General features: G+C 40.0%; 1 pseudogene; it reads right to left on the bottom strand.

Annotated features, from left to right (window-relative positions):
• Window positions 1-1478: 1478 nt before the first annotated feature.
• LOC136386437 (beta-citrylglutamate synthase B-like) overlaps window positions 1479-26302 on the bottom strand; it is a 47435-nt pseudogene continuing 22611 nt past the window's right edge.

Genomic DNA, 26302 nt, shown 5'->3' with positions numbered 1-26302 from the left:
ACTGGGTTGTTTTTATTTTGCATGTGTGGTAAAATATGCCATTCAGTGGCATTAGGCATATTTGCAATGTTGTGCGATCATTCACAGAACTTTTTCATTATCTCTAACAGAAACTCTATTCTGACAACTATTTTTTTAATTTTAAGTTTTGCAACTAAGAATTTGGGTTAACATGGCCTGACCTGCGGTGGTGCAGTGGATAAAGCACCAACCCGGAATGCTGAGGTTGCTGTTTCAAAACCCTGGGCTTGCCCAGTCAAGGCACATATGGGAATTGATGCTTCCTGCTTCTCCACCTCTTCTCTCTCTCTCTTTCTCTCTACTCTCTCTCTCTCTCTAAAAAAAGTGAATAAATATAATATTTAAAAAAATAATAATAATTTGGGCAAACTTGTACAAATTCCTTAGGGGGTCTTAATTTCCTCATTTATAAGATAAAAAAATAAGTGTACTTGCTTCACAGGATTGTGTGTGTATGCACAATACATCATGATATTAATTAATATTAATTGTTAATATCAATTGATTGGATAATTTAATATTTATTGAGTTCTTATACTGTGTCAAGCTCTGTGTTTGAGCTGCAAAGTGACAGGGTTTAGATTTCTTTTGTCATTAAAAATAAAACCTTATTATTATTTTTTAATTTTTATTTATTTATTCATTTTAGAGAGGAGAGGGAGTTAGAATGAGAGAGAGAGAGAGAGAGAGAGAGAGAGAGGAGGAGCAGGAAGCATCAACTCCCATATATGCCTTGACCAGGCAAGCCCAGGGTTTCGAACCAGCGACCTCAGCATTTCCAGGTCGATGCTTTAAAAAAATAAAACCTTTATTGTGTTATATTCACGTTGATCTCCAACCCAAATTAAGTAAAAAAACTAAAAACAAATATAATAAATCCCAATAAGAGCCCCTCAAGACTTCATAAACTATTAATGTAAAGCTGGTAGTTAATACAGTAAAGCAGAGTTCTCAGATATGTATAAAATATCTTGTAATTTAGGTAGATGTTTTCCTCACACTTTACAAATCTTTGCACCACAATGTGAAATTATACTAATCTGAAATTTGTACCAACTTTACAAAAACAAAGCAAAGAACCATGAAAAAATGTATATGTTCTTTATGGCCTGAGAGCGCAAACAGTTTTGTGTATTAAAAAGAGTGAGTACAAGAACCTGACATCTTTCTACCTCACCTCTTCTGCCTATCTGCATAACTGTTAAATGAAAATCAGTAAGATCTTAACAGCAGAGGGCTCCTCCGTCTCCCTCTTCTTTCTTAACTAATCCTACCCATTTTTCTCTCATCTTCCTGAGCATTTTCCACGAACAGCACTGCAAGTTGGTTTTAAAAAATAAGAAAGGAGATAAACGGAAAGAATTTTAAAAAGTAAATTTTACAAGAGTTTTGTCATTATTATTGTTATTTGTGATATTATATCATTAATTATTGTAATTAATTATTTACCAGTAGAGTCACTGTTCAATTTCATTGGCTAGCAGCTGGTTCCTGTTCAATAGGCTCCCTAGGAGATTGGTGCTTTCAGGGTCACTGTCAACAGATCGGGAAATTGCACTCATCTCACTAGCAGTGCTGGCTGTGCAAGCTCTGGCTTACTAATCTCACTGGTTGGGGACACCGTGAACAGAAGTAACATACAACACCATGAACAGCAGGGATATACGCGTTATGAGCCTTCTAGAAAGCAGAAGGGAGGTGGCATCGTCTGCTCTGACACCAGCTATATCTGAATTAAAAACTTTGTCAAAGGTGATGACAAAGTTTGCATTGATTGGCCTATCAGACACATAAGCAGCCACACACATCTGTTCCCAGGATATTAGACACCTGAATAGCTTGCTACTTTTCTTGTTTACTGAGTGAACACATCATCCCCGCACCATCTAATGAGCAGTTGCTTTGCATTCTCCCAAATATTGAACAAAATAGTATGGTGTCAACCACACGAGAACCCACAACAATGACATGTACATTCCGTCCATGAGACTCTTTACATAATTCTGGGACAGGTATGGAGCTTTATGGTGAATAAGATGTCTTATATCAGCCACAAGGTGCTTATCTCGAATCAAGAAAACAGCTTTGCCTCTGTGACTATATGTCTTCTTCACTATTATTGGGAACTCTAGTACTTTTGCTTCAGCAATAATTTTTAAAAACTTTTTATAACTACCATAAGAGAAAGTAGTTGGGAATGAAACACCATAACCAGCCAACTCTTCAAATGTCCAGAACCTATTAACACAGTTCAGGGTGGCTTGAGGTCAGTTCATAAGCGAACATATCATCTTCTCTAGATGGTGCAAAACAGTGATGTCACTATCACTTGGCACCCAAGGGGTTGGTACTCTTACTTCCACCACCTGTGGGTAGGCAGTAATTAATTTTTTTTTTGTATTTTTCTGAAGTTGGAAATGGGGAGGCAGTCAGACAGATTCCCTCATGTGCCCGACCAGGATCCACCCGGCATGCCCACCAGGGGTGATGCTTCGCCCATCTGGGGTGTTGCTCTGTTGCAACCAGAGCCACTCTAGTGCCTGAGGCAGAGGCTATGGAGCCATCCCTAGCACCCGGGCCAACTTTGCTCCAATGGAGCCTCAGCTGTGGGAGGGGAAGAGAGAGACAGAGAGGAAAGAGAGGGGGAGGGGTGGAAAAGCAGATGGACGCTTCTCCTGTGTGCCCTGGCCGGGAATTGAACCCAGGACTCCTGCACGCCAGGCTGACGCTCTACCACTGAACCAATCGGCCAGGGCAGTAATTAATTTTTTTGTTTATTTATTTATTTTACAGAGACAGAGAGAGGGATAGATGGGGACAGACAGACAGGAACGGAGAGATGAGAAGCATCAATTATTAGTTTTTTCGTTGTGACACCTTAGTTGTTCATTGATTGCTTTCTCATATGTGCCTTGACCGTGGGCCTTCAGCAGACCGAGCAACCCGTTGCTTGAGCCAGCGACCTTGGGTCCAAGCTGGTGAGCTTTGCTCAAACCAGACGAGCCCGCGCTCAAGCTGGAGACCTCGGGGTCTGGAACCTGGGTCCTTCCGCATCCCAGTCCGATGATCTACCCACTGCGCCACCACATGGTCAGGCAGTAATTAATTTTTTATTAATCCACAAGCCCAGATTTCCTTGCTCAATTGTCAGTACCACCCCATCCATTGATACAACCCTAAAGTCCATTTCCTCCCCACAACAATTGGCCTTCAATGCTCGTAAGATCTCTTTTTGGGGGTAGTCTTTTCTGATTCAACTTATGTCAAAAACCGTACTTTGGAAGCCACATAGCTACATGTCTTGATCTGCTTGTTCTCCCTTTGCCTGGATTATTTCCTTCTGAATGTAAAATCTTTTTTTTTTTTTTTGATATTTTTCCGAAGCTGGAAATGGGGAGAGACAGTCAGACAGACTCTCGCATGCGCCCGACTGGGATCCACCCGGCATGCCCACCAGGGGCGATGCTCTGCCCCTCCGGGGCGTCGCTCTGCCACAACCAGAGCCACTCTAGCGCCTGGGGCAGAGGCCAAGGAGCCATCCCCAGCGCCTGGGCCATCTCTGCTCCAATGGAGCCTCGGCTTCGGCTGCGGGAGAGGAAGAGAGAGACAGAGAGGAAGGAGGGGGGGATGGAGTAGCAAATGGGCGCTTCTCCTATGTGCCCTGGCCGGGAATCGAACCCGGGTCCCCCGCACGCCAGGCCGACGCTCTACCGCTGAGCCAACCGGCCAGGGCCTGTAAACTCTTTTTGATTGCAGAAAATAACAGAACATGTCCAAAATCTGAGAGCTGGATGGAATGCTACAGCAAGATTCTTCAGATGAAACTTTTATTGACAGGGCTAAGATGTTTAAACTCAGGCTGGTTTGACCTCAGGGCTTCTATTTATACTGCTTGTACTATGAAGATGAAATAAGATAAGGAACATTCGATGTCTACCCTCAAAAAATGCTAGCTATATTGCCTGACCTGTGGTGGTGCAGTGGACAAAACATCGACTTGAAATGATAAGGTTGCTAGTTAGAAGCCCTGGACTTGCCCAGTTAGAGGCACATATGAGAAACAACTACTACAAGTTGATGCTTCCCACACCTTCCCCCTTCTCTCTCTTTCTATCCTCTCTCTAAAATCAATAAACACAATCTTTTTAAAAAATGTCAGCTATTTTACTGTTTTTATATTGTTATCAAATTGAGCTTGAAACTCATGCTTCCTTAGCCTTTCTAGTGACAATAGATTGCTCTCTTCTACTACAAAGGAATGTTCCCAGCTTAACAATAAATTTTCCTCTCCACTTAAGTAGAAGAAAGAGTCTGAGGTCCTCTCCCATGTATGCAGAACTAACTACATATGGCTGCCACCTAGGAATTGCCACCCTAACTGCATGGCTGGAGGATACCCACTTCTTTCTCTATATCTCTCTCATGGTAGGCCCAGGGACAATAGTGAAAAAGACCAACTTCTAAAAGGTGAAGAAGAATGAAAGAAAAATCCCTTTCAACCACTGCCTTCCACAGATACTCTCAAGTCCCTACCACTCTACCCTACCACCCAAACCATCCAACCTCTTCTAACAGTGAATGTTAGTGTCAGCCTCAATTGACTATGGAAGTTTCTCCACCTCACCCTCTCACTGTTTCTGTGTCAGTCTCTTGAGCTAGCCAGAGGTGAGGGATAGGAGAAAGGGGAAACGAGGCAGAATGGGAGACAGTGGGGCAGTTCTGAGCTCCGTTCCCTACCCCTTGCTCATTCCCCAGCCCTCACCCAGAGCCTCTTCTCCAAATTCACATTTCTATTCTATATCCCAGAGTTCTTTTCCCCAAAACTCAAAACCTTCAACTTGTTGGACTCCTCATGTTAACTCCCTCAGTGTGCCCTGCTTTAACTAGTAGAGTCATTGTCTAAACAGGAGGTGAGAAAAAGAAGTTACTGCTGCCAAGTATAGTCTGGGATCTTCAACTTACATATCTGGATTTTCCCCTAATACTCTGGATCAGAAGGAGGGATATTTGCCATTTCTCAGCCACATCTTATGTTTTCCAATTTCCACACCTTTGCTTCTGCTGTTCCATCTCCTTGAAACACCATACCTCCTTTACGTTCATCATTTATGTCAAATTCCACAGCTTCTTAAAGCCTTCCTTGATTTCTCCTATCTTCCTCTTTTTGATCTTCACTTGTTCTCCATGTGTACCACTCTAACTAGCACTTCAAATAGTCTGCCTCTCATAGTCACCCATGCTCATGTCTTATCTCCCCTTGCAAGGTAAATGACTTTTTCACAGGCAAAGACTCTGTCTGAATCATATTGGTAGCCCTGCGGTGCCTTGCACATAGAAGAAAATTGGTGAACACTTGATTGTAATTGAGAGCATTTTCCATAAAAACATGGGTAAGTTTTGATTACTTTATAGGTTTGGAGGGATGACCCTGGGGACTCAAATACTATGTGAAACAGTGCTTGTGTTTATAAGAAAATGCACGCAAGCTATAAACAACAGATTGCAACATGCACACTGTTTATAAATTGGAGGTGGCTTAGATTGATAGGAAAAGAATGCTGCAAGTGCTCAGCTACAAGTTGAGTCTTCTGCCAGCAGAGGGCAGCATAGGCAGCACCGAAGTTGAAACACTATGAACCCAAATTCTTTTCGCCAGTCTGGTCGCCCTGACAGTGTAAGAGACAGCACTGTCTGGCAACAGGCAGCACAAGCTCTTATCAGCTATGCTGAGAGAGGTGGCCACGGAGAGAAAAGGACAGGATTTTTTTATGGGAATTGCATTAAATTTGTATACTGCTTTGTATAATATAGTCATTTTGACTATATTTAGTCTTCCTATCCAAGAACAAGGAATATTTTTACGTACATATATACTATGGAATACTACTCAGCCATAAGAAATGATGACATCGGATCATTTACAACAACATGGATGGACCTTGATAACATTATACTGAGCGAAATAAGTAAATCAGAAAAAAAAACAGGAACTGCATGATTCCATACATAGGTGGGACATAAAAATGAGACTCGGGGACATGGACAAAAGTGTGGGAGTTACCAGGGGCAGGGGAAGGGAGAAGAGGGAGGGGGTGGGGGAGGGGAGGAGCACAAAGAAATCCAGATAGAAGGTGACGGAAGACAATTTGACTTTGAGTGATGGTTATACAACATAATCAAATGTCAAAATAACCTGGAGATGTTTTCTCTGAATCTATGTACCCTAATTAATCAATGTCACCCCATTAAAATTTTTTTAAAAAGGACAGGATTGCCTACACCCTTCCCCTTACACATTAAATTCCCTTCCTTTGGTTCCAAGTCACTACAAATCTTTACATTTTGATATTATAGTATATATTAAAATGACATAAAATGATAAATGACATAACTTATAATAATTAAAGTTTTTAACTCTTTTTTCGCTAAGATCTTATTTTTGATTGGATTTTCATTTGCTTTTACAACTAATAGGGCATTTAAAGGACTCATAGTCTACTTGAGACCCTTATGAAATTTTCCTTTAAAATCTTTAGTTAAATATTTCAAACAGCCCTGGCCAGATAGCTCAGTTGTTTAGAGCACCATCCAGAAGTGCAGAGGTTGCCGGTTTGATCCCCAGTCAGGGCGCATACAGAAACAGATTGTTTCTCTCTCTATTCTTCTCTCTCTAAAATCAATAGAAATAAATATTTTAAAAATATTTCAGGCATATGGAAAGTATAGATACTAAAACCAATACTCATATACCCACCACCCAGCAGTATCAAAACTACATATACATTGCTGGTTATACAGGTATGCTCACACTCTGAACATTTATTGAGCTGTACTGTTTTATTTTGTGCTCTTTTTGTACATGCGTTTTTATCAAAACACTGATAAGTACAAGTGTAGCTTTTGTGTATTCTCCTGATCTTACCTTCCTATCAGCAGAAGTCCAGAATATAGAAATTCTTAACCTCATGCAAATTATTACACTTTTACTACATACATATGAATCTATCAACAACACTGAGCCTGACCAGGCGGTGGTGCAGTGGATAGAGCGTCTCACTGGGACACAGAGGACCCAGGTTCAAAATTCCAAGGTCGCCAGCTTGAGCGTGGGCTCATCAGGCTCGAGCGGAGGCTCACCAGCTTGAGTGAGAGATCGCTGGCTTGAGCATGGGAATATAGACATACCTCCATGGTTGCTGGATTGAGCAAGGGGTCACTCACTTTGCTGTAGCCCCCTGCTCAAAGCACATATTGTAAAGCAATCACTGAACAAAGCTGCAACAAAGAATTGATGTTTCTTATCTCTCTCCCTTCCTGTCTATCTGTCCCTCTCTCTGACTCTCTCTCTGTCTCTGTCAAAAAACAAAACAAAACAAAACAAAAACCCCACACAAACCCCCCCCCAGGCCTGACCTGCTGTGGTGCAGTGGGTAAAGCGTCTACCTGGAATGCTGAGGTCGCCGGTTCAAAATCCTAGGCTTGCCTAGTCAAGGCACATATGGGAGTTGATGCTTTCTGCTCCTCCCCCCCTTCTCTCTCTCTCTGACTCCTTCCTCTAAAAGGAATAAATAAAGCCTTGAAAGGTCTTGTGTACTTTAACAACAACAACAACAAAAACATTGAGTAGTTCTTTGCATCTTTTTAAACTTCCTGTAAATGATGATCTGAGTATATCCTTCAATTGGTTTTGCTGCACTCTGCTTTGTGTAGTATTATAGTCACTAGAAATACATTAGAAAAGAAATGGTTGTGAGATGTATATCTGCATTTATACTTGTCATTACTTGTTCTTATGCTCTTTGGGACTATCTACTTGAATTTTGAATATGTGAATAGATTTTGGAAAAACCTCTAGAAAACAGCCCCCATACCCTTTTCAGGCCCCTACTTTTCATCCAAGGCTGTACCGTAATTTTCTGTTCAAGGCTTAAAAATATTCAATGAGCAATTTCAAACAATAAACACCTTCTAAAAGGTATTCTTAACATCTCTGAAATGTAAAGTTGTGCAGGAAAGTATTAGTGTGCATATGAAAATGTTACAGAGGCAACTGCTTTTTTTCCTTGAAATGTTAGTGAGTTATCAGCTTGAAATTTATACCTATTCAATTCTGCATCCTGATTTATTTATTTTTTTTTGTGACAGAGACAGAGAGACAGAAAGAAGAACAGATAGGGACAGATAGACAGGAAGAGAGAGAAATGAGAAGCATCAATTCTTTGTTGTGGTTCCTTAGTTGTTCACTGATTGCTTTCTCATATGTTCTTTGACTGGGGGGCTCCAGCAGGCTGAGTGACCCCTTGCTCAAGCCAGTGACATTGGGCTCAAACTGATGATCCTTGCTCAAACGAGATGAGCCTGCGCTCAAGCTGGTGACCTCAGGGTCTCGAACCTGGGTCCTCTGCATCCCAGTCCGATGCTCTATCCACTGCACCACCACCTAGTCAAGTTGCATCTTGATTTTTTTAAGCTTCCATTCTCAAAAAAGGGCATATGAAAGCAAATTGAGGCAAGTTAAGAAAACATTTTTCATGCAAATCCTGATCTCATTTTTCTGTTAAGACCTAAAAGAAAAAAACATTCTTCAGGTAATATCCTTTCTCCCCTTCTCCTCAACACTTGTATCATTTATTTTAAGCAAATAACTAATTATCAAGGTCAAATGGCCTACATTTTGTATGATTCTGTTTATATAAAATTCAAAGAATACCTCAATTGGTTAGAGCATTGTCCTGAAGTGGAAAGGTTGCTGGTTTGATTCCCGAGCAGGGCACATCACATACTGGAACAGATCTATGTTCCTCTGTTTGTCTCTCTCTCTCTCTTTTTCTCTCTCTCTCTAAAATCAATAAAATAAACATTAAAAAAAGAAAGTTTGACCCTGGCTGGTTGACTCAGTGGTAGAGCGTTGGCCCAGTGTGTGAAAGTCCCAGGTTTGATTCCCAGCCAGAGCACACAGGAGAAGTGGCCATCTGCTTTTTCACCCCTCACCCTCACCTTTCTCTCTATTTCTCTCTTCCCCTCCTGCAACCAAGGCTCCATTGGAACAAAATTTGGCCCGGGGACTGAGGATAGCTCCATGACGTCCACTTCAGGCACTAGAATGGCTTTAGCCACAACGGAGCAATGCCCAAATGGGCAGAGCATTGCCCCCTAGTGGGCTTTCTGGGTGGATCTCGGTTGGTTGCATGTGGTAGTCTTGGTCGGTCGCATGTAGGAGTCTGTCTCTGCCTCCATGCTTCTCACTTCAGAAAAAATACAAAAAAGAAAAAAGAAAAGAAAGTCTGACTGAAAGGCTATCACACAATTTATCTGTCATTCACCAGAAAAAAAGTAAAATGGAGTTATACTGCTCTTCTTAGAAAGATTTCCAGTTTAGAAACTTGTAAATATCACAAAATGTATTTCTTTTAGATAGAGACAGACAGGAAGGAAGGAAGGGAGAGAGATGAGAAGTATCAACTTATAGTTGCATCACATTTTAGCTGTTCATTGGTTGCTTCTCATTTGTGCCTTGATGCAGGGGGTGGGGCTACTCCAGCAGAGCCAGTAATCCTTCGCTCAAGCCAGAGATCTTGATTTTCAAGCCAATGACCTTTGGGCTCAAACCAGCAACCATGAGATCATGTCTATGATTCCACACTCAAGCTGAAGACCCTGTGCTCAAGCTGGTGACCTTGGGATTTTGAACCTGGGTCCTCAATGTCCTAGCTCAACACTCTTTGCACTGTGCCACTGCCAGTCAGGCACAAAATGTATTTTAAATTTTATCTAAAGACTGAAAGTTTAGACTTTTTAAAGAGTATTTCATTTTTCAAAGAAGAAACCTTCAATTTCCAGCTCTGCTATGCTGAGCATTTTGCTTCTCACTAGATAACTCACTAGAGTTTTTTTTCCTTCAAATCCCCAAAATAATTAAAAGAATAATAAAAACACTACAATAGTTAGTAGATTTGTGGATTGTCCCTGCATTGCGAAAAATAGAACAAATATTTCTGCCATAAATTCATTATATAATCAATGAATATTTATTGAGTTTATACTGTGTGCTGATAATTGTCCTGGGTGCTGAGGGAATACCAGTGAGCAAGACCAACAGGTCACTGTCCTTGAAGAGTTGATGGTCTAGTGGGGAGACACAGGTAGTAAAAAAGAGTACTCTAATAAAATAAACATGACTTTAGACAGTGGTTAAAGCTATGTAGAAAACAAAATGAGGTAAAGACAATTAAGAATGGCAATGGCAGTATGATTATTTTGGATGGAGTGGTCAGGAAAGTTTTTTCAAAAGAGATCATATTTGTACAGTGGCCTGAATAGAAGTGAGCCTATCAACAAAAACGTAAAGTTACTATATGACTAAGCAATGTAACATATATATATATATATATATATATATATATATATATATATATATATATATATGCCCAAGAGAAATAAAAACTTATTTTCATATAAAATTCATACATATATGTTTACAAAAACATATATATTTATAATAGCTAACAAAGGGTGTTGGAGCAGAAACATTTCTCTTCTACACTTCTAGTATCTTTGGCTGGTCTAATAATCAAATTAACATAAGACAGATTAAAAAAATTAATTAGCTATGTACATGGGCCCCATAAAAATTTAAGGCCCGTGTGCAGTCATACAATTAAAGCTTATATGTCATCTTGAGCTAAAGAGAAAGGAGTAAGATTCTAGAAATTTAAAGGAGAGAAAGACAATTTATGAGATAGGAAAAGCAAGTGTTTGATAAACAAATGTTTGTCATGCCATATAGAGGCAATAGGACACAGAGAATAATTTAATTTCTAGGTCCTACTAGTTCCCACCACAGCTCATTACACCTAGCACATATTCTTGGTAGTTATCTCTGGTGATAGTTATCTTCTTAGTCCAAATCCTTTATCTAAATTCCTTTAGATCGTTAAGGGGGAAGTTAGAAACAACAGCAACAAAAAATAAAGAAAGAAAGAAAGAAACAAAGAAACAAAGAAAGAAAGAAAGAAAGAAAGAAAGAAAGAAAGAAAGAAAGAAAGAAAGAAAGAAAGAAAGAACAACAAAAACCTTTTTCCAAGTCTTTTAGCCCTGATGGTTTTTAGCTCAAAATAGTCCACATGCCAAAGTGACACATTCTGGGGAGACTTGTTTTGAACTTCTTCATTGGAAACAGCCCAAATGCTCATTGAGTGATGATTGGAAAATAGAAGGTGGTATATCAATATAATAATATTTGACCATAAAAAATGAAGCACTCCTATAACAGAAATGAACTACAAAACCATTATGTTAATTGAAAGAAGCCAATCACAAAAGCCCACATTTTGAATGATTCTGTTTATATAAAGTTTACAGAATTGGCAGATTTATGGAGACAATAGGTTAATGGTTGCTTAGGGCTGAGGAGAAGATGGCAGGTGAGGGTGGCAATAGCTAAATGGTGTAGGGCTTGTTTTGGGGAGTATTGAAGATGATGTAAGTAGTGGTGATGGTTGTACAATTATGTGAATTGTTGATATAAGAAATGTCTAAACCTGTAGACAGATGTTATGAAATTTTATTTGAGCCAAACCAATGACATATGCCAGAGAGCAAGATCTCAAATGCTCTGGAGAATAATAGTTTGTGGCTTCGTTTATGTGTTTGAAATTAGGCAGGGGACATAAAGAAGATTGGAGAAAGCAAGGTAAGCATAAGATTATGGAACACTTAACAAGATTTTGTGTTCTCTTGAGGGCTAATTCCACCTTTGAGGGGTTTACTTGTAATATTTCAAAAGTGTGTTGACCTAGATGCACAAGATAGATGGGGTTGACTTAAAACTTTTTACTAAAGAAGTTATAGGCCTGGGGTTTGACTACCCACCATGACCTGCCCAGTGAGGAATTTATAATCAGATCACCCTGTGAGGTTATAGATCATAGAACCTTTTTTGTTATCTACAGAATATACAACAAACCATGGAATTGTTGCCTTTAAAATGGGTGAATTTTATTGTATATGAATTATAGCTCATTTTTAAAAAGATAAAAACTGTCTCTTGAATGCAAGAGAAACAATACATTGTTATTCATTTCAAAGTGACAGTAAAACATTTTAAAAGAAGAAACAAAAAGCTAAAGAATGAGTCAGTGACATGTTTTATAAGGAATAAAGGTTTCAGGCAAAGAGAATGGCAAGTGCAAAGACCTGAGGGTGGAGAGAGCTTGGCTTAAGGAACAGGAAGAAGGCTGTATGATATGGTTTCTGTTTAGCAAATAAGGAAGAGAATGATGAGAGATAAGTTGGAGAAGTAGATAGAAACCAGATTGTATAGGTTTTTAAAGTCATTTTAGTGAATTTGGGGTTGTTTCTAAACACAGTGAGAAGGCACTTGAGGGTTTTAAAAATGGGAATTACATGATTTGGGTGGAATTTTGTAAAGATTACTATGGCTGCCAGGTAGAGAATGCTTTATGGAACAGGATTAGAGTAGAAGCAGAAAGACTAGTTAGAAGGCTACTGCAGTAGTGCAAACAAGAGGTGATAATGGCAACAGAAAAGATGAAGAGAAGTGGGTGAATTCAGGGCATATTTTGTAGGTAAAACTATCAGGACATACTGATGTAGGGAGTATAGGGTGTGTGAGGGACAAAGAGAAATATGATATAACTTTCAGATTTTCAGTCTAAATTTCAAATAAATAAGGTCCTTTGTCAGATCTCTCTGAAGATCTTTTGGGCTATGTGAAAACATAAGACTCTTTGTAGTTTTAGCTCAAAAAGCAATGTGTAAATTGGTCCCCTTTTCCTAGTCACTCACTCATTGTTATATTTCATTTTTCACCCTTGGCTCTTTCAAATAATTCAACTCCCAGCTGTGTGATACTAACAATGAATAGTCTTTATCTTAATTTTATGCTTCATTGTTATTATGTTATTACTTCCTCCCACTGTTTTCTCTTACCTCCTACTTATAATCTTAGACTTTCTAGAACATAAACTTTCTGTAAAGGTCACCGCCTGACCATTTTTATTTGACAGTGAGGTCAACACAGGGTTCCAAAGAACTACAGGAGGCCACATTTTTTCCTAGTAGTTGCCTACGGAGCTTTAAATTGTCTGTGGTTTTCAATTACTTGTGCTATTCTTCTTTCCATCAGCATAGCTAATTGAATTGACTCTAAGACTGAAGGGCCAGTGTACTTATTTCATACAATTCAGCTAAAAAGCTCTACAGGAGAAACTTAATAAGGTCAAGATAATGTGTTTTTTCTCTTGCATTCTAATTTTATAAAAGCTTTGGTTTCTAAAATTGCTTCTTAACTTAATGAAGATTTCTAAATACAGTAGATTTCTCACTAAGAAATTAAATAATTGGAATTAAATTAATTTTCAATTTTATTAACTGTACATAATCGTGTAATTTCTCATTAAGCTATTTGGAAGGTTTTCACTTTTCTTTCAGGTGCTGTTTATCTAACAGAATTTGAATAAGAAACTTTTGCACCAAAGTAGGCACACATCCAAAATGTGGCCCATTATTTTCCCATCAAGCCTGATTTCTGTTGTGTCCCTGTTTTAATAAACAGCACTGCCATTCAAACACTCAACTGAATCAGAACCTTTTCCATCAACTCTCTCAATTAATCAGTTACTAAATCTTGTCACTTACCTCTTAAATAAAATCCCATTGATGTGTCCACCCATCCATTTGTATTCATCTCTATTGTCATGGCTTTGGCTCAGGCCCCTCTCTTTCTCTTAGACTATTGCAATAGTGTTCTGACAAGTCTTCTTTGTATCTGAGGTATTCCTTTCCAAACCATTTTTCCTGCTACTGCCACTGTGGTTTTTCTAAATGTAAATCTGATTTTTAGCCTTCTACCTAAAAGTTTTCAATGTCTCCCTATAGCCTATTGGGTAAACTCCAAACCCCTTAGCACAGCATACAAGATCCTTTAGTATTTATCCTTTGTTCACTTTTCCAAAAATCATTTCCAGTCCTTTCTCTATGCCCTAGGTATCCTGAGTTACTTACAGGGCCCCTACATATGTTATGAGTTTTATGCTCCATTGACTTTGTACATGTTGTTTCTCTGCCCGGAACAATGTTTCTTTATATATTTCCCATCCCAACCCCAGCACACGTCTATTCTTCTTCAAGACCCAGCTCAAATGTCTCCTCTATGAAACTTTCTGAGATCCATCCCTTGGTCCTAATATAAAGAAGGCAATTAATGAATGCTGATGAATGAGGTAAATGCATTGAATGGATGAAAGGTATTTCATGGGGCCAAGGGTGAAAGGGTCAGGAATGAGGACTCCAGAGCATTGAAGCATGTGAGAAGCTGAGCCAGAGAGCTTTGATTAGGGATGGGAAAGGAAGGAAAGTTGCAGAAAACAGAGGGAAGAACAAAGGCAGGTTTGTGGTATTCCTGGTTCAGGATGATTTTCTTATACAGTCAGCAACTCAGTATTTGTGGGTTGCACATATGTGGATTCAACCAACTGAAGATAAAAAATATTCAAAAACATGTAGTATCTTTTTTTTATCTATTCATTTTAGAGAGGAGAGGGAGAGACAGAGAGAGAGAAAGAGAGAGGAAAGACAGAGAGAGAGAAAGGGGGAGGAGCTGGAAGCATCAACTCCCATATGTGCCTTGACCAGGCAAGCCCAGGGTTTCGAACCGGCGACCTCAGCATGTCCAGGTCGATGCTTTATCCACTGCGCCACCACAGGTCAGGCACAACATGTAGTATCTTGTTTTGGGCATGTGCTATGTAGTTAGGTTTACAACAGTTACACCTGTACAGAACATGTGCAAGCATTTTTTTCTTGTCATTATTCTCTAAGCCATGCAGTATAATAACTATTTATATAGTATTTACATTTTATTAGGGATTATAAGTAATCTAGAAATTATTATAGTATACAGGATGATGTGTGCAGGTTATATGCAAATACTATGCTATTTATATAAGGAATTTGAGCATCTATGGATTTGGATATCCATGGGGGTCCTAGAACCAATTTCCCATGGACACTGAAGGACTACTGTGCTCAGTTAATTATTTCACAAAAACTTAACTACTGAGTTGAAGCTGCCCATAGAGGAAAGGCACTGACATAGGCCCTCCTGGAAATGAGAAGGAAGTTAAGGTCACTTCCTTGTTTTTGTTGCTGTTGTTGTTAACAAACAGACATACGTTTTCACATAGCTGAAAAGAAATACACACCACAAGAAACATTACATCTATTTATTGTTCAAGTATTTCCTATTCCTGCTGACCTAATCTGGAAAGATTACTTTTCACCCAAGGAGCTTTGGAAATAAAGTTAAAAGTCCCTGAGAGCCTACAGTTTCTACTACAACTTTTAATGCACATTCAATGTATGAAAGAGATATGCAGTAATAGCTCAGCTCCCAGATATCCCATGACTCTAAAAGAAGAAATAGCTATAGAATGGCAGAGTAAAAAAAACACCCTTGAAGGTCATTTGGTTCAACCCTTTTGTATCACAGATGAGGAAACTAAAGCCCAGAGAGTTTGAGTTAGTAAAACTAGGATCAGAACTTAAGTTTTATTGCTCCCTTCTAGTAAACTTTGTATTACAACAAATTTATATTCATTGAACAGAGATACCCACCTGCTGTTTGCCAGACATTGTGCAATGTGCTAGTGATACAGAGATGAATAAACCATGGTTTTGACTCTTTTTTTCTTTTTAGAAAATTATGCTTAACAGTGACATTGATCAATAAGAGCACACAGATTTTAGGTAAACATCTCCACATCATATAGACAGTTGTTTATGTTGTATATCCATCAGCCAAAGTAAAATAATCTTGCATCACCTTATGTTTGTATCCCTCTTTATATCCTTCCCCCAGCCCCACCCCTCCCCCTCCCCGATCCCCTCCCCCACATCCTCCTTTCCTTAGTAACCACTGCACTCTTATCTTTGTCCATGAGTCTTAATTTTGTATCCCACCTATGTGTGGAATCATACAATTTTTAGCTTTTCCTGATTTACTTATTTCACGCAGTTTCATGTTCTCACGGTCATTCTTGTTCTCAAGGTCATCAAGTTTCATTCTTTTTTTGCCTGACCAAGTAGTGGCACAATGGAGAGAGCATCAGACTGGGATGCAGAGGACCCAGGTTCAAAACCCTGAGGTCTCCAGTTTGAACGTGGGCTCATCTGGCTTGAGCACAGGTTCACCAACTTGAGCCTAGGCTTGCTGGCTTGAGCGTAGGATCATAGACAAGACCTCATGGTCACTAACTTGAGCCCAAAGGTCGCTGGCTTGAGCAAGGGGCCACTCACTCTGCTGAGGCCCCCAGGTCAAGGCACATATGAGAAAGCAATCAATGAACAACAAAGGAGCCACAACAAAGAATTGATGCTTCCCATCTCTCTCCCTTCTTGTCTGTCTGTCCCTATCTGTCCCTCTCTCTGTCTCTCACTCTGTCTTTGTCACCAAAAAAAAAGGTGTCATTATTTTGCATGTGGCTTTCCAATTTTTCCATTGTGAGGCTTTCTTTTTTCCACTGTGTGTTTTGGCTTCTTTGTGGAAGATGATTTGCCCATGTATATGTGGTTTTATTTTTCTGGGTTCTTGATTCTGTTCCATTGGTCTCTGTGTCTATTTTTCTGCTGTTTCGATTATCATGGCTCTGATTTGACTTTTAAAACACAGTCTAGTGTGGGAGACAGAAATGGACTATTTAGAGTAGCATGGAGCATGAATGACAGTATTGTGCCTGGGAGACATGTATCAGGTCTTAGCAGTGAAATAGAGAAGAATGTCAAGGAAGGACGTCTTCCTAGAGGAGGTAAAACCTGGAGTGTCTTAACAAAGAGAAAAGTTAACTAGAAGTTACATATTCTCCCAATCTCTTATAGCCAATCTCTTGTCTCTTAATCTCTTGTCTGATTTTCTTATTTAACACAGATTGTGTCACAGACTCATGAAGTATGTTTTGTCTTCACTATGAGTTTTTTTGAAGGAAGGAGCCTGTCTTAACCCTTCCACAGAGTAATTAACCCTGTTGTTTACTCAGAGTGTTTAGCTCCTTCTTTTGTACATACATGGAAGGTAATAACCAAGTACTAGTTAAGTGAATAAATACTTATATTTACTGAGTGCTTATATATTTTAATTCATTGAAGCTTAAGATAAAGTTTACAAAGAAAGAACTATTATTACTTCATTTAACAAATGAGAAATCTAAGGCACAGGGAGGTTACTTCTTATTAGTAGAAAGAATGAAGGATCAAGGTATTTGAGTTGTAGACCCCAATAAGAACTAAATTAACAACAACTTGGAGCAAGTGGCTTAACCTGTTTAAACCCCTATTTCTCCTCATTTATGCATTATCATCAGACTCAACTCAATTAAATAATAATTCGGTAGCAATGGTGAGGAATGACTCTTCTGAGAAACAGCTTGGCTTTGGCATTAGAGGACAACAAGGTTATTAGAACATAACTTTGGCTTATTACTATATAATTTTTATTTTCCAACCAGATAGGGAATCAGCTTGCCTTCTCCTTCTTCATCTACAGCCAATGATTTTCAACCGCCACCAAAAATCTGAGAACCTAAGTATTATTCAAATCCCACTTGTCATCACCTAGGGTGTCTGAAATCCACCCCACAGTCTAGCTCAAGCAGTCATGTCTTAGTTGATCTGCTTTCTAAGCAAGTGGCCCAAATTTGGTTTCAAACCAACATAGCAGCTACATTTCTTTTAGGTTCAATACCACAATGAGGCCAAAAGCTGAAATCTTGCAAACATTTTATGAAGACATTTGTCCAAAGAAAATATATAGAAACTCGGTTTAATAGGAGTTTATTTTATACTTCTAACTACTTAATCACAGATTAATTGGCTAGGTTGTTTGTTGGTTTTACTTCTTTGTTTGTTTAAAAATTCAAACTCCTCTTCCAGACACACCTGGCACTCCACATTCTGCCCACTCATAATCCCACAGATTCTTCACCATGGGTCCTGAGCTCCAGCTAAAGAAGTTTTACATAGAACTTCTGCAGAACATATCCTGCCCTGCTTTTCCTGGACAATTTTCTTGACTTTTGAGGCCCACTTGCCAACCTTCCAGCAATTCCCAAGAAGTAGCTGCTATTAAGAGCTTTACCTGTTAATTTTATCCATACTTCTATAGTGCATTCCTCTGGTCTGCTTCCTACAATGTTATTCCTGTTTACAAGAGGAGGTACCACTGTTTCAAGAAGTCCTGGAATTTTCGACAAGTATTAGCAAAGTTCCCAAGTATATGAATGCTGAAGTAGTGCATTCAGTTGAAGAACAAACATGTACAGACAAAGACATTGGAATGTCATTGGCTTTAATATATAAACAAGAGGTTGCCAAAGTCATCTGAGCCACTTGATTATCAGCTTTTGCAATGATTTGTTGCCAAATCTTCAGTTGAGAACATGTAGAGCAACCATGATTTTTAACATCATGCTTTTATTTTGTATTGTTTTTTCACCCTAAAATAGAAACTGTTGGCTGTTCTGTCAGATAGAAAATGGAGAGAGCTGGGCCACAGCTCTTTCATTAACTGGCATTATGACCTTGCATAAAGTAAGACACACAGAGCCTCCAATTATTCATTTCAAATATCTCTTCCAGTGCACAGCTTGTCAATCAGGGAAAATTAAAATTGGACTAAGTATTAACTGATATTAGAAATTTATTGTTCATTTTATTAAGTGTAATATTGTGATTGTTTTTTCCCAGTCTTATTGAGTTATGGTCTACGTATAATAATGTATTATGTTAATGTATAAAACAAAATGTCTTGCTATGTGTATATATATATAGTACAATAATTATCACAAGAAATTCAGTTAACATTCATCACCTCACATAGTTACAACATCTTTGCGTGTGATGAGAACTTTTTTTTTTTTACAGAGACAGAGAGTCAGAGAGAGGGATAGACAGACAGAAAGGGAGAGAGATGAGAAGCATCAATCATTAGTTTTTCATTGCAACTCCTTAGTTGTTCATTCATTGCTTTCTCATATGTGCCTTGACCGTGGGGCTACAGCAGACCAAGTAACCCCTTGCTCGAGCCAGCGAGCTTGGGTCCAAGCTGGTGAGCTTTGCTCAAACCAGATGAGCCCGCGCTCAAGCTGGCGACCTCGGGGTCTGGAACCTGGGTCCTCTGCATCCCAGTCTGACACTCTATCCACTGCGCCACCGCCTGGTCAGGCTGTGATGAGACCTTTTAAGCTTTACTCTTTTAGAACTTTCAAATTTACAATGCAGTAGTGTTAACTGTAGTTATCAAGATGTACATTATATCCACAGAACTTATGTGTCTTACAACTGGAAGTGCGATTGTGTTAAAAAAAACAACAACAAACTTAATCTGCTAGAGATACATACTGACTTATTTATGAGTGAAATTACAATGTCTAAGAATTGCTTTAATCTTTTTTTTTAATTTTTTTATTTTTATTTTATTTATTCATTTTAGAGAGGAGAGAGACAGAGAGGGGGGGGAGGAGCTGGAAGCATCAACTCCCATATGTGCCTTGACCAGACAATCCCAGGGTTTCGAACCAGCGACCTCAGCATTTCCAGGTCGACGCTTTATCCACTGCGCCACCACAGGTCAGGCAATTGCTTTAATCTTTAACACTCCTTTCCTCCATCATTTTTTTTTTTATTTAAGGAGAGGAGTAGTTAAATGAAACAGAATGGTAAAATGATGATTGCTAAAACTAGGCAATGAATGCATAGGAGTTTGCAATACTAACTTTTGTATATGTTTGACATTTTCAATAAAAAATGTTAAACTTAAAAGATAGGAGCTCATTTTATTTATTTTTATTGATTGATTTTTAGCAAAAGAGGAAGGGAGAAGGAGAAAGGGAGGAACTTAGATCTGTTTCTGTATGTGCCCCAACCAGGGATCAAACTGGCAACTCCTGAACTGCAAGACAATGCTCTAACCAACCAAATTATCCAGCCAGGGTAGCTCATTTTTTTTATAAGAAGAAGAGGTGGAACATCAAAAATGCATGAGGGGTCAAGGAAATAAAGTTAGCATAAGAGTTATATGTATTCTACCTGTGTTTATTTTCAGCCATCAAATTAGCCTTATGACAAATATGTGAAGACAACCATGATGTGAGTAAAATATGGTTTTAACATGATATTTTATTTGGAGATCATCAGTCAAAAGTACTGATACGTTTTACATACCATCTGGGCGTAAGTTCTTTTTACCAGACAACAGAACTACTTTACATGATGGCCAGGCCAGTGCCTGGAAACAGCTGCTTTCCACTTATTGAATGACACCATCAATTTTGGCAGCATGATCTTGTTGGAATGAAGAATGTTAAACCCCAAAGTTGATTAAAAGTCACCACCACAGGGACCAAAAGTTGGGATTGTTATTGACTCAGGGATAGAAATTGAGCAATGAAATGACAAAATCTATCCATGAATCAGTCTCTCACTCAGGTTTATTCAAAATGTTGCAATTTGGAAAGATCAGCCCTTATAATGTACACTTGCAGAATTCATGGTGAACAAATGTTATATCTTTCTTGGTTGCATCTGGAAATTGCCTCTGCTGGAGAGAGCTGGTTTCTTGGCTCTGTGTCACTGTGGCTAAAAGTTACTGTCACCACCTGCTGCCTCTGGGCTGGATTTGCTTGAGATTGGGCCTTGCCAAAGCTGGGGGTGGGGAGTGATAGGGCGGTGAAGGGAGATGAAACTGGACCAGCAAGCTGACTCAATCATATGGTTTATTTCTTGCTATTTCAGTAGGCCTTTTAATATTTGGTATTTATAAGTGTGTGGGCTATTTTAACCTAATCTGGCATCCCATGCCTCTTGATCTCTATTGCCTCTGTTGGCCTATGGCAGCCACATCAGTGTCCCACGTTTATTCTGTGAATCTCCAGCTTCCCCAGGTCTGGGTCCCTGCAGAATTTCCTGATTTAGCACAGTAGACAAAATATATGGCTCTTATAAGTGAAGAGAATGAGGGGTAAAATAATCACTAACCTTTATAAATACTCACTCAGCCAATAATCGACTTATGTAATCTTGACAACAGATTTATGAGGTAAGAACTATTATTGTCCCCATTCTTGAGATGAGGAAACTGAGGTTAGAAGAGGATAAGTGACATGGCTAATGTTATATAGCTCATAAGCTGTAGAGTCAGGATTTGATCCAGGTCTATTGCACACCCAAACCTAAGCTTTTAACCACCTTGCTGTATACTGTCCTCTGAAAGTGTGCTCACTGAGCTACCATTTATGGAACTATGCTGTACTGGCTAGGTGAAGTTTCACCAACTTGAATGTACAAGTCAGGAACTGTGGCTTATTCATTTTGTATACTGTTATCACCCTTAGCACAGTTCTTTGTGTAATACATGTTAGTACATTAAAAGGCATGAGGAGAACAGATTGTCCTCTAAAGCACAGTTGGGTAATTCTTCTTTTCAGGATCTAAACATTTCTAGGGCACTTCACTGTGAGGGATCTTAAGTCATGAGCCAGTGATTTAGAGGCTACTCCTCATTTGGGGGGAATGTTTATAAACCAAAAACAGCAATGTTAGTGAAAGCTGTAATAGAACTAGAGATAGAATTTCTCTCACAATGATTCAGTGTTTGCATGGGAAGTAGATTTTGGAAGGGGAGATTTCCTCAGAGCTGTAGAATCAAAACTATATAATTGCTTATGGGAAAGCAGGGAAAAGAAAGGAGCAGAGTCAGGTGAAACTCATCAGGAAAGTTTTCTTGGAAGAGTTGACTTGAGATGAATATTAAAGAAAAAAAAAACAAAATATAAAAGAGAGAGAGAGAAATACATAGGAAAGCAAAATGAGTGGAATCACATATGCAAAGGCTAGTGTCTGAGATTAGTTTGTCATATTTGATTGAGTGTAGAATAAGAAGAGATTAAATAGCAAACACTTATTACTGATCACCGTTTGTATATCAGGCATTGTACTAAGCACTGAGAGTACAAGGGAGAAGCCAATCTGATTACAGGCAGACTTTGGGGACCTCTCCATCTAGCAGGAAGGGCCAAAGCACACATAAATATTTATGATCCAGTGAGTGTTGCAATAGAAAAATGTAGCAGTGTCATGGAGAATTGAGAGTGAATTATCTGGTATCTGGGGGAATTAGGTAGGCACCACAGATGAAGGACAATGAAGCTGGATCCTGAGGAATAGAAAGCGTTACCAGGAGGAGTAGTGGAAGAGGGTGAAGGACATTCCAGGTAGGGAGAAAAGTATTTTATGGCAGTGCATGTTCAGGAGGGTGGAACATTATTTGATGGGGTGTGCTATTGATAGCAAAAGAAGTGGAGTGAAAAAGGTGATTGGGATCAGCCTATTCATTGCTTTGTTGGCCACTCTGTTTTGCAGTCTGTTCTGTGAGCAATAGGAAACCATCAAAGGATTTTTTTTTGTTTTTGTTTTTTTGTATTTTTCTGAAGCTGGAAATGGGGAGAGACAGTCAGACAGACTCCCTCATGCGCCCGACCAGGATCCACCCGGCACGCCCACCAGGGGCGACGCTCTGCCCACCAGGGGGCGATGCTCTGCCCCTCCGGGGCATCGCTCTGTTGCGACCAGAGCCACTCTAGCGCCTGGGGTAGAGGCCAAGGAGCCATCCCCAACGCCCGGGCCATCTTTGCTCCAATGGAGCCTCGCTGCGGGAGGGGAAGAGAGAGACAGAGAGGAAGGAGGGGGTGTGTGGAGAAGCAAATGGGTGCTTCTCCTATGTGCCCTGGCCGGGAATCGAACCCGGGTCCCCCGCACGCCAGGCCGACGCTCTTGCCAACCGGCCAGGGCCCATCAAAGGTTGTTATCGAGGCAGAGGAATGACAGACCAAGAATACAATTCTTAGGGCATTGGGTGGGAATGCTTGGAGGGGAGGAAGGCTTATAACAAGTCGACTAATTGGAAGGCCATCTCAAGGGTCCTGCTAAGAAGTGGCAAGTGCTCTGGATCAGGATTTTGGCAGTGAAAGCAGAGAGCAGGGGGTCATTCTGGAGATGAGTCAACAGGTAAAATGACTCTGATGTTCTAGCATGGGCCCATGGTGAGGTTAACTGGGACAGGAACCACAAGACTGTTAGTTGAAAAGAGGGTGAGTGGGGATAGGTGACAAGTTAAGCTTGGACAGGTTGGGTTGGGTATGCCAGTGGGACTTCCCAGTGGACATGTACAACAGGAAATGAGATGAGAGATGGGGGCAGAGCCATGTGAGAGATGGGAGCTAAGAAGCCACTAGGTTCCAAGTGATATTAATTGACTCTGTGACAGCAGATAAAATGTCTCTTCCCATTTATCCTCCAGGGCAAGGGTTGGGGACAGAATCATGTAAGACTTATCATGAAAGGCAGGAGGTGGTGGGGTCATGGCCCAGAGTAAGAAGATGTCCTTTTTTCAGCGCCTCCCAGAAACCTTGTTCCTTCTCCTCAGGATCAGCACCCCCTTTCCAGGGCTGCACTCTGGCTAGTGAAGGGAGGTGCTCCATCGGCAGAATTCATGTCCACACAAAAGCCACATGCCAAGGAAAGGACAATCACTTCAGTTTTTGAGTTCTTAACTGGGGGAGTGTCTTCTAATGAATTCCAGAAAATTAACCCCTGAGAAGTTGGGATGGAAAAGATAAATACTAAGGCTCCAGAACCCCTGCTATAGCAGTCAGTGCAAACAACACAGTCATCAGTGCTCCAGAGCCAGGAGCACATTCATGACGTCATTTTTAAAGATCCAGTCTTTGAAAACCACAGCTTGTCTCCTAGGAGTCCTAAAACTTTAATTATACCTAGCAAGTCCTATAACCAAATCCCATAATCCCATAAATCTATAGCAACAACTTAGGCACGCGAGTTTAGTCACACTCTGAGTGCAAGTAACATTTATACAAGATGGTAAGAAATGGCTCTTACTCCCAATTAAAGGTACTGTTTTAATTAAGATTTGTCATAGTCACCTTCACCTGATTTGAGGACATAGAAACTAAGAATGTGTACCATCCCACGCACACACAGGCACAAGAGCCTACACACGTACACATGCACACACATACATGCATCCTTGGTTGTGTCGCTTTCATGTTTGCTGTATTTCTCTCTCTAACAAGTCCTGGCCTGAACAAACATTGAGACAAGGCTACCAAGAGTTTAGCATAGGATCAGCTACCACAAAGCCTCTTTCTTACCATCTCCTTTCTTCCCTTTAGAAGCAGTATCTTACTTGGAGCCCTCTCTGCAGATGCAATCTGAGGACAACCTAGACATTTTGGAAATACTACCACTGGGCACAGTAGCTGCTCACTCTCCAATGCCACAGGTAACCCCATGTTTCCATAGTTTTACCTAGGCTATTACCTCAGGAATGCTGTCCCTAAGATCTCTCTCACTTAGTGAATAATTGGGCATCAAGTTTGAAGAATGCAAGAGAGCCCAGAAGCTGCTACTAAGATTAGATCCCAGACCCCAAAGTATTCCAGAGAGCTTCCTTGCTTAGAGCATTGTCCCAATGTGCAGAGGTTGCCTGTTCGATTCCTAGGCAGGACACATACAGGAATAGATCAATGTTTCTGTCTGTCTACCTCTCTCCCTTCCTCTCCTCTAAAATCAATAAATATTTTTTTTTAATTTTAAGATAGCCTTCAGTGAAACTAAGACAGTCTTTAGGAATTGAGTTATATCCTCTTTGAGGTCCCCGAAGCTTGCAAAGGGTCTCCAGAAAATTCCACTTAGCCTTAGCTCATGATGCTTGACCTGTTTTATGACTTTTGACCTAATCTTATTTTCAGAAGGCTCTATCCAGGATGGCCTTGGTCTCTAAATGATTTCTTTGTTAAGTCCCTGAGATCTCAAAGCCAATCAGTGAGAACTCAAGAAAGTATGATAGCCTGGTTAACTTTAAGTCTCAAGAAGCTCTTGCCTTGTATATGCTTTTATGTATAGTCATCCAGTCTCTATGACCCAAGGGACCTAATTTTGCTCTCTTCTGAATCCAGAGAGAGGGTGGTTATGGGTAGGAACAGTCTTGGAAACCTCTAGGTCAAGGCAAGTCTGACCTGTTGGGTCCCGTAAGTCTGAAGGGCCTGTCTTCCCATCCTTGCTAAAATCATCTTTAACACCCCCTCACTTCCAACGCTTAATAAATGAGCTATTGTTGACATTGTTGCTCATTAAGTATGAGGGTCTCAAAGCCCTCAAATGTTCTCTGCCAGGCTCAGGGTTCCCCTGGTTCACAGAAGCAGTTTCTAAAGGGTTCTTGAGGGCTAACTAGTAGGGTAAGGCCCTTGCAACAGGAAGCTCAGCACTAGTTTTGTGATCCTGCCTAACAGAAGATCTCATGGTCAGCCAGAAGCAGGGTAAAATCCTCAAGCCTAGTGAAATTATTCCTGGCTCCACTCAGCAGAAAAACAACAAAAGTTGGGTTTTCTTCCTGAAAGGGGATAAATTACTTACCCACTGGCACTATAGAGTAAACCTATCCCTGACTTCTAGGTCCCATATGCAGTGGCCAGCTATGGCTCCCAAGTAGCTCTCAGACCAAATTATGAGACTCAGTTTCTTCCTGGAACAAACTGTTAATCAAGGTGGAAGTGTAAGACTATAGCCAAATGGTCTGGAACCTCAAAAATGCCAATATCCCAGGAAGCAGGTCTCAGTGAGAGTTTAAAGGTTACTCTGGAGCCTTTTATCCTGTCCCCATAACCAGCCAAGAGGCAGGATTTATGAGAATGGGCCTTTTCTATCTAAAGGTACTTCAGTGCTTACAGGCCAGCTGAAAGACAACTGAGGTCAATTTACAACTACTCTGGGAAGCCTGGAAGCTAGAATAAAAGAATCACTCTCAGTTATAGATGTTAGCCTCAGTAGTGAAAACCTTAGCTGGAAGAAATAAGAGGTACCACCTTGTAAATACAAAAAATCTAGTGCTTAATGTTTCATCCTCTGCAGTCAGACAAACTTGGATTTGAGTCCAAGTTCTGACACATTCTAGCTTTGTGATTGGGCAAACCACTCAATCTATTTGAATCTTAGTTTCCTATGTATAAACTGGAGACTATAGATGCACTTAGCTCACAGGGTTATTGTGAGTATTGAGTAAGTTGATGCATGGTAAATCTTGAACATAAGACTTGACTATAGCAAAACTCTAGTAAGAGTGCTTGTTGTTATCACATACTGTATCTCATCAGACTGCTCATTGGGATATGGTAAAGAAAGGAAAAGCCAAAGG

Source organism: Saccopteryx leptura, chromosome X, assembly GCF_036850995.1.
Source record: "Saccopteryx leptura isolate mSacLep1 chromosome X, mSacLep1_pri_phased_curated, whole genome shotgun sequence".
Classification (NCBI taxonomy): domain Eukaryota; kingdom Metazoa; phylum Chordata; class Mammalia; order Chiroptera; family Emballonuridae; genus Saccopteryx; species Saccopteryx leptura.
The sequence above is the reverse complement of the archived record's forward strand: the minus strand, read 5'-3'. Positions and strand labels throughout refer to the sequence as shown.